The sequence below is a fragment of the Primulina huaijiensis genome, chromosome 13, assembly GCF_012295235.1.
Source record: "Primulina huaijiensis isolate GDHJ02 chromosome 13, ASM1229523v2, whole genome shotgun sequence".
NCBI classification, from domain to species: Eukaryota; Viridiplantae; Streptophyta; class Magnoliopsida; order Lamiales; family Gesneriaceae; genus Primulina; species Primulina huaijiensis.
The window spans coordinates 14,749,169-14,759,137 of record NC_133318.1 but is presented as its reverse complement, the minus strand read 5'-3'; positions in this window follow the sequence as shown (position 1 = coordinate 14,759,137).

The following is a 9,969-nucleotide window of genomic DNA, read 5'->3' as shown; positions in this document are numbered from 1 at the left end:
AAATATTTGTGTTGAAAATGTGAATGTTGAATGTTGAAAATTAGGTAAAATTAGGTGTTGAATATTGAAAATTAGTGTGTGATGATGTAGGTAATGATGTATTTTATTTTTGGATTATTTGTAAAAATTTTCTATAAATAGATCTCTCATTTGTGAAGAAAATCACAATTGAGTTGAGAGAAAAATATTATAAAGTGTGTAGTGTGATAATTTTGAGAGTTTGAGATTTTTACTTTTTAACGTAAATTTTTACTTTTTCACAACACGTTATCAGCATGAAGCTCTAAAAGTCCTCCATATTTTTCCAAGCTCCAAAACAGAAGAAAAAGGTAACAAAAGTAATAATATTCATTTTATTGTTTATTTATTTATTGTTTATATATTTACTATATAATATAATGTTACTATAAATAATAAAAATAAATTTTTCAAAAAACTTGTTATAAATCCTGGGAGGATGTTAAGACGACATCCCACACTCCCGGTAAGGGATACGACAAGTATAAAAGTCTATAAGATTTTTAAACAAAATATCTTATGACACCTCATTATAATATTGTGATATGATATACATAATTATTTAAAACATTACTAATATTATATACACCATATTATTACCATAAAATTATACAAATACATACATTTATTTTCTTGTACACCAACGGTCATAAACGGTAACAAAACGGCTAGTTTTTGCCCTATAAATATGATCTCACAAACACATTCAATCACTCCAACTTTCTCTTCTTCTCTAAAATTATTCTTCATCAAATTTTTGAAGAAAAAAGAAGATGGCTTTCACAAAGTTATTTTTAATTATTTTGGTTATAATACTCACGAATCTTGTACTTATCGGAGAATATCCTCCTCATGTGTTTTCTTTATTTTTACGAATGCTTGTATTTGTTGTTTATCCATTACTTTGTATTGCAATATTCATTAACTAATAAAATGCATCATAATTTTTTTTAGTACCACCATGTCAAACTTGACAAAGCTCGAATTTGTTGCACTCGACATTACGGGGAAAAATTATATGCCATGGACTCTCGATGTAGAAATGCATCTTGAGTCATTGGGTCTAAGCGAGACCATTAAAGAAAATGGTATATCTTCATCACAAGAAAAAGCAAAAGCTATAATATTTTTGCGTCGACATCTCGATGAAGGTTTAAAATGTGAATATCTCATCGAAAAAGATCTCATGGCTCTGTGGAAAGGATTGAAAGAAAGATTTGAACATATAAGGGAAGTTATACTTCCGACCGCCCGTGATGAATGGAATATGTTAAGATTCCAAGATTTTAAGAAAGTCAGTGATTATAATTCAGCGATGTATCGAATAATCTCGCAGCTAAAATTTTGTGGACATGAGGTCACAGAATCGGAAATGCTTGAAAAAACATTTTCCACGTTTCACGCATCAAATATAACTTTACAGCAACAATATAGAGTGCGTGGATTTGCGAGATATTCTGAGCTCATCGCCTGTCTTCTTGTGGCGGAAAAAAACAACGAGCTACTAATGAGAAATCATCAGTCCCGACCCACTGGATCATCAGCATTTCCAGAAGTAAATGCTGTAAGTAAAAATGAATTTAAACCTGGAAACCAAAATCAAATTCAAAGACAAGGTTTTGGTCGAGGTCGAGGTCGAGGTCGTGGTCGTGGACGTGGACGTGGAATTGGTCGTGGTCGTGGTCGAGGCCGTGGTTTTGAAAACAATAGAGATAGTTATTTTTATAACTCATCTCAAAAGGGCGTCACGAACCACCCACAGAAAAGGCATCATGAGAACATGAGTGTTAATGAAAATCACTCGAAAAGATTTGAAAGTTCTTGTTTCAGATGCGGCACTCCAGGACATTGGTCTCGTATTTGTCGAGCCCCTGAGCACCTTTGCAAGCTCTATAAAGAATCGATAAAGGGGAAAGAAAAAGAGACCAACTTCACTGAGCGAAGTGACCGTTTGAGTGATTCAACTCATTTTGATGCTGCTGATTTTATGAATGATTTCTCTGGAAATGATCAATATGTTGGTGGGATAGAAATGAACAATATTGATGCTGCAGATTTTCTCAATGATTTCTCTGAAAATGAACAATATAGTGGTAGAATATAAATGTACAATAATTTATTTTTCATGTATTTATATGATAATGTTTTATTGTACAATTATGATATGTGTTATATTTACATATGTATTGTCATTAATTTTTTTTCATTGCATATTTTTTGAAGTTCAAATATGGAAAATGCTATGAGCAAAGCTGAAGTTTGCATACCCGATAGTGGTACAACGCACACTATCCTCCGAGATAAAAGATATTTCTTGGAACTAAAACCAACAAAAACAACGGTGAATACAATATCAGGTCCTGTAGACTTGATTAAAGGATGTGGTAAAGCACAATTTTTGTTACCTAATGGTACAAAATTTTTGATCAATGATGCTTTATATTCACCACAATCGAAAAGAAATTTGTTGAGTTTTAATGATATATATTCCCATGGGTATGATACTCAAACAATGAATGAAGGGAATGAGAAATATATGTGTCTTACCACATATAAATCAGGAAAGAAATATGTGATTGAAAAACTACCAATGCTCCCTACTGGATTGCATTATACACATATACGTCCCATTAAATCAAACATGGTAGTTGATAATTCTTCAATATTAACCAATTGGCATGATGGATTAGGACATCCTGGTTCAACGATGATGCGAAGAATTATAGAAAATACACATGGTCATCCGTTGAAAGACCAGAAGATCTTTCAGAATAATAAGTTTCAATGTAAAGCATGTTCTCTTGGAAAACTTATTATAAGACCATCATCAGCCAAAATCCAAACTGAATCACCAATGTTTCTTGAACGTATTCAGGGTGATATTTGTGGACCAATTCACCCACCATTTGGACCATTCAGATACTTTATGGTATTGATTGATGCCTCCAGCAGATGGTCACATGTATGTTTATTGTCAACTCGAAATGTTGCATTTACAAGATTACCTGCTCAAATAATAAAATTGAGGAATCAATTTCCCGATTATACAATCAAGAAAATTAGACTTGATAATGCTGGTGAATTTACTTCCCAGACTTTCAATGATTATTGTATGTCTATGGGAATCATTGTTGAGCATCCTGTTGCTCATGTACATACTCAAAATGGATTGGCTGAATCATTGATTAAACGTCTGCAAATGATTGCTAGACCAATGATTATGAAAACAAAGCTCCCTATTTCTATATGGGGACATGCAATTTTACATGCTGCTTCATTAATTCGCATCAGACCAAGTGCATATCATAAATACTCCCCATTGCAGCTTGCATTTGGTAAAGAACCAGACATTTCTCATCTGAGAATTTTTGGATGTATGGTGTATGTGCCTATTGCACCACCTCAACGAAAGAAAATGGGACCTCAAAGAAAGATTGGAATTTATATTGGTTATGATAGTCCATCGATCATTCGATATCTTGAACCACAGACAGGCGACGTGTTCACAGCACGTTTTGCTGATTGTCATTTTAATGAGGAAATCTTCCCAATGTTAGGGGGAGAACAGAAACATACCGAAAAAGAAATTACATGGTATGTATCATCATTGTTACATCTGGATCCAAGAACAAAACAATGTGAAAAAGATGTACAGCAAATTGTGCACTTGCAAAGAATAGCAAATCAAATACCAGATGCATTTGCAGACACAAAAGGGGTAACTAAATCATATATACATGCTGCAAATGCCCCTGCTCGAATTGAAATTCCGAAGAAACAAATTGAAGATAGTCATGATGTCATTAAACGCCTGAAGCGTGGAAGGCCAGTTGGTTCCAAGGATAAAAATCCTCGAAAAAGAAAATTCATAGAGAAACACAATGATCACAAAATAGAGAATGATGTTCCTGAAGAAACACATAATGATCACAAAATAGAGAATGATGTTCCTGAAGAAACACATGATGATGAAAATGTTTTGTCAGAACCACAAACTGACGAGAATCATGAAATCTCTATCAATTATATTAATACTGGAAAAATATGGAACCGAAAAGATATAGAAGAAATTGATGATATATTTTCTTATAATGTGGCAATCGACATCATAAATGATAATGAAGATCATGAACCAAAATCTTTTGGTGAATGTAAAAATCGGCAGGATTGGATAAAATGGAAAGATGCCATCCAGGTTGAATTGGATTCGCTAAATAAACGTAATGTTTTTGGACCTATAGTCCTTACACCTGAAGGTGTAAAACCTGTTGGATACAAATGGGTTTTTATTCGAAAGCGAAATGAGAAAAATGAAATAGTAAGATATAAAGCTCGACTTGTTGCACAAGGTTTTTCTCAAAGGCCTGGAATTGATTATGAAGAAACGTATTCTCCTGTGATGGATGCAATTACGTTTCGGTATTTGATTAGCTTGGCAGTATCTGAAAATTTAGAAATGCGTCTTATGGATGTTGTTACAGCCTACTTATATGGATCACTTGATAGTAATATATATATGAAAATCCCTGAAGGATTTAAGATGCCTGAAGCACAAAGTTCAAAACCCAGAGAATGTTATTCTGTGAAATTACTAAGATCATTATATGGGTTGAAGCAATCCGGCAGAATGTGGTATAATAGGCTAAGTGATCACTTGATGAAAAAGGGATATGTAAATAATTCAATATGCCCTTGTGTTTTCATTAAGAAAACAACATCCGGATGCGTAATTATTGCTGTATATGTTGATGATTTAAACATCATTGGAACAAATAAGGAAATTCAAGAAGTTGTGTCATACTTGAAAGAAGAATTTGAAATGAAGGATCTTGGAAAAACCAAGTATTGTCTGGGTTTACAAATTGAACAAAAAGAATGTGGAATATTTGTTCACCAGACAAATTATACAGAAAAGATCCTTAAACGTTTTAATATGGACAAATCAAATCCTTTAAGTACTCCAATGGTTGTTAGATCATTAAACATAGAAAAGGATCCATTCCGTCCATGTGAAGATGATGAAGATATTCTTGGTCCAGAAGTACCATATCTAAGTGCTATCGGTGCCCTTATGTATCTTACAAATTGTACAAGGCCTGATATATCTTTTGCCGTAAATTTATTGGCAAGATTTAGCACATATCCAACAAAGAGACATTGGAACGGAATTAAACATATATTCCGTTATCTACGAGGAACGACAGACTTGGGACTTTTGTATTCAAAAGATGCTAATCCAAGTATAATTGGTTATGCCGATGCTGGATACTTATCTGATCCACACAAAGCACGTTCTCAAACTGGATATGTATTTACTCGTGGAGGCACTGCAATTTCTTGGCGTTCACAGAAACAAACACTTGTAACAACTTCATCAAATCATGCCGAGATTATTGCACTACATGAAGCAAGCCGTGAATGTGTGTGGTTAAAATCAATGACTCAACATATCCAAATCTCATGCGGATTATCATTCGACGAGAAGCCTGTGATACTATATGAAGATAATGCTGCATGTGTTGCTCAAATGAAAGAAGGATACATAAAAAGCGACAGAACTAAACATATTCCTCCTAAGTTCTTCGCATTCACCAAGGAGCTTGAGAAGAATAAATGTATTGATGTTCGTCACATTCAATCAAGTGAAAACTCATCAGATCTCTTCACAAAGGCACTTCCTACGACAATATTCAGAAAGCACATATATAATATTGGGATGCGCAATCTACGAAATTTGTGAAGAATTGTTCGTGTCAACATGAGGGGGAGTTTACGTGACTGCACTCTTTTTCCCTTACTATGGTTTTTATCCCAATGGGTTTTTCCTAGTAAGGTTTTTAACGAGGCAGTATAAAAACACGTAATGTATACAATCATTATGATCATCATCACAAGGGGGAGTGTTGAAAAATTATTTAAAAATGTGTTAAATATTTGTGTTGAAAATGTGAATGTTGAATGTTGAAAATTAGGTAAAATTAGGTGTTGAATATTGAAAATTAGTGTGTGATGATGTAGGTAATGATGTATTTTATTTTTGGATTATTTGTAAAAATTTTCTATAAATAGATCTCTCATTTGTGAAGAAAATCACAATTGAGTTGAGAGAAAAATATTATAAAGTGTGTAGTGTGATAATTTTGAGAGTTTGAGATTTTTACTTTTTACCGTAAATTTTTACTTTTTCACAACACAAATCAAATATATTCGCACACAATTTTAAGATATTACTTCAAAATGTATATCCAACCATATACGTATATACAATCTTTTGCCGTCAAATTCGAATACCAGTATCTGGTTTTTCACATAGATTTCGTATATTTAAAATATAGAATGTAGAGACTCTCAAAAAATTGCACAACATCATACTAGTAGAATTTTGTTATTTATTTCGCATATTCAACGAAATCATATATAGATAATTATCGAAATAGACACACGTAAAATCATAATTAATAATGTGTCAGTTACGAAATAAAAATAAAAAAGTTGCAACATGTTACAGATAGACGAGTAAAGGACATTATTAAAATTGAGTGTGTCGTCTGGTGATGTCATCTATATTCACGTGCCTCCACTGTTCAAAAGTGAGGATGAAATTTGAAATATTTACCCAAAGTTTGTCTGATTGCGGTGCCCACTGCCCACCCCCCGATTGTTTTAGATAAGCTGTAGATGGATTTTTTGGGGTGATGTGCCTAAAAACCTACCTGTCTACTTTTATCTTTCTATTTGGTCACTGACCCACCACGCATTACTTTGTCTAAATAACGACGAAATCTCTCTTATACTTTTTTAAAATAAGTTTTGGTTTTATTATTTATAAAAAAAATTTAATAAAATATTTGATTTAATTTTTCTAAAAAAAATTCTCAAATTCGATAAACAAGTAAAACAAAAATTCTTGTTGATTTTTTCTATAAAAATTAAATCAATGATTTATTGTATTTGTGTGTTTTTTTTATATAATTTGTTAAAATGAGATTTGTTTGAGTAAAGTGTAGAATAATTTAAAATTATCACGTGTAGTAGAGGATTTCAACTGTTTAAATATGTTAAGAATTCAGAGGACTACGAACCCAATTGTTGAGACTGTTATATTATTTATCAAAATAGTATTTCATTCGTGTGATTCATATAGTGTTATTTTAAATAAATAATTATTAAAATTAGTAAGTATGATTATTTGAATAATTACTTAAAATTATTCAAGTAATATAATAAATATATATTTAAATATTAAATAGTATTATAAAAAATTTATTATATAAAACTTGTTTATACCATTTGAGATAATGTTCAAACGAGGATAACAATCTTCTATCATCAAATTAATTTATTTAATATTTCGTTCGATATATTGATTGAATTAAGTTGCTATTAATAAAAATAGAAAAAAATTAAAAATCATATATTATTTTGTCTATCAAAATTTTAAATAATAAATAAATATTTTCAAAAATTCAAAAAAAACAATCATTTATTAGATGAATAAATTATAATTAAAATTTTTAATTATTTTAGAGAATATATTAAAAATATATATAGTGAAGTTTTAATGAAGATATATGGGTTTTTTTATAATTAATTTAATTTTTAAAATATCTTTCAAAAATAATTTTAAAATTTGTTTTTTCAAAACTAATGCAATCCGTGCTTACGAAGCACGGACCATCATCTACGTGGAGCATGGTTCGTGCTTCGTAAGCACGGATGTTCGCACACGTGGAGCGTCTGTGCTTCTTAAGCATGGACGCTCCACGTGTGAGAGTCCGTGCTTTGTAAGCACGGACTCTGTATATTATATTATTTTCTCTCGTACTTTATTTTGTCTTTTTTCTTATATCGCTTGTTTTCATCCGTTCAATTTCTGAATCTTTCACGTGAATTCTGAATTTTTTGATTTCTGAATGTTCACGTGAAGTTCAATAATTGAAATCTAAATATTGTTCAGCATTTTTCGTCTATATAATTGTTGTGAACTTCGACGAATGAGTTATCAATTTTCTCTTTGAATCTACATAAATTTTCTCTCAAATTTCATCGGCAAAATGTATAACATCGATGTACTCTTATATTTTGGTGGTCATGTAGTTATCGATAATGGATCGGTTGAGTACAACATTCCATTTTTTAGACCGATACGAGTTTTACGATCTATTAATTTGTTGGAGTTGGTTGAAGTTGTGCATAAAATGTTAGGAATCGATCCAACAAATTTTTCTCTGAAGTTTTCGACAATATATTTATTTATAGAGAGATCATTTTGGCATGAAATTCAAGTCAATCTCGTTGATGATGAAGCTTTACACTTTATAATGCAATGTGACAATATGCATATGTTGCATTTATACGTGGAAGCAAATTCAATTAAGCATCATGTTGGATTTGATAATCCTGAATCCCACGTTCCACATGCATCCGATTCATGTTTCAATAACCAACCTGGTACTTCTACATATGATGGTTTCCAAGATCTAGAATCTTATGTTCCACAGGTTACTGAAGGACTCGGTAATATAAATTTTGATGATGTAAGTGGCTCTTGAGATCAATATATAAATGTCTCGTCGGAACAAAATCCTACTCCATATTGGCCGAATCCAACATTTGGTACGAGTGCTCATTGTCTGGATATGGCCACTAATGATGATATTTGTAGGAGTGATTCTGAACCCGATATGTCATATGGCGAGTCTGAAGAAGAAGAAGTGAATGATGATGATAAGGTGAATACTTTTACAAATCCTGATGAGGGGACATCATCTCGGCAACCACCTCGTGACACATTACAGAGGCAAACCATACCATTTCTTTCTAACACTTCTGAAATTCCATCATTTTTCAATAAATTTTTTGGGGAAGAGCCTCCTGAATATGTCGATGTACCTTCTGGAATGCAAACAAGCTATTACAATCAGGATAAAGGTGAATTATGCGTTAATATGTTATTTAAAGATAAGAAAGATCTTATTGCATCTGTGAAGGATTATTCAGTTAGAGTGGTCAGGTGTTAGTACCGTGTCGTGGATAGCACACGCATTTTGTGGAAATTACGTTGCAGAAATAATTCTTCTACGGTCATTTGTCGATGGGGACTTCGCGCTTCTTTGAAGGCCAAAACTTGTTATTGGAAAATAACAAAATATGACGGGCCTCACACATGTATATCTATCTCTGTTGGTATAGACCATAAGAATTTGAACAGTGATATGGTGGCACATACGCTATTGGGAATTGTTCGTTGTGATCCTTCATACGAGATTAATTATATCGTTGGAAATGGGAAAGATAAATATGAATATCAAATCTCGTATACGAAGGCATGACGAAATTTGAAACGTGCAATGGAAATTGCTTATGGTACACTAGATAGCTCCGTTCAATTACTTCCATAATATATGTGTGCTTTATCCAAATATAATCCAGGAACAGCTGTGGAGTGGAAGCATCTCAGAGCCAACACCGAATCAGTAAGACACTGAACTACATTTTCTGGGCATTCAGACCGTGTGTTGATGGGTTTCGACATTGTCGAAAAATAATTAGTGTCGATGGTACACACTTTTATACCAAATACAAGCACAAAATGTTGATCGCTGTCATTCTGGATGCGAACAATCAGGTTCTACCGCTAACATTTGCTATTGTGGATGAAGAAACATTAGATTTTTGGAAATGGTTCTTGGAGAACCTAGGAAGACATGTTGTTCGTGGTGAAAATGGTGTGTGTCTTATTTCTGATAGGCATAAGGGAATCGTTTGAGCAACTGAAGATCTGCCATTTTTTCAACCTCCTTATGTTGTGCATCGTTTTTGTTCGAGACATGTGTGTTCAAACTTTGACGCTAAATTCAAAGACGTGCATTTGAAATATTTATGCTGGGCGGCAGGCACACAAAATCAAATTTGTAAGTTTGAAGCAATAATGGAGGCAATCAAGCAAAA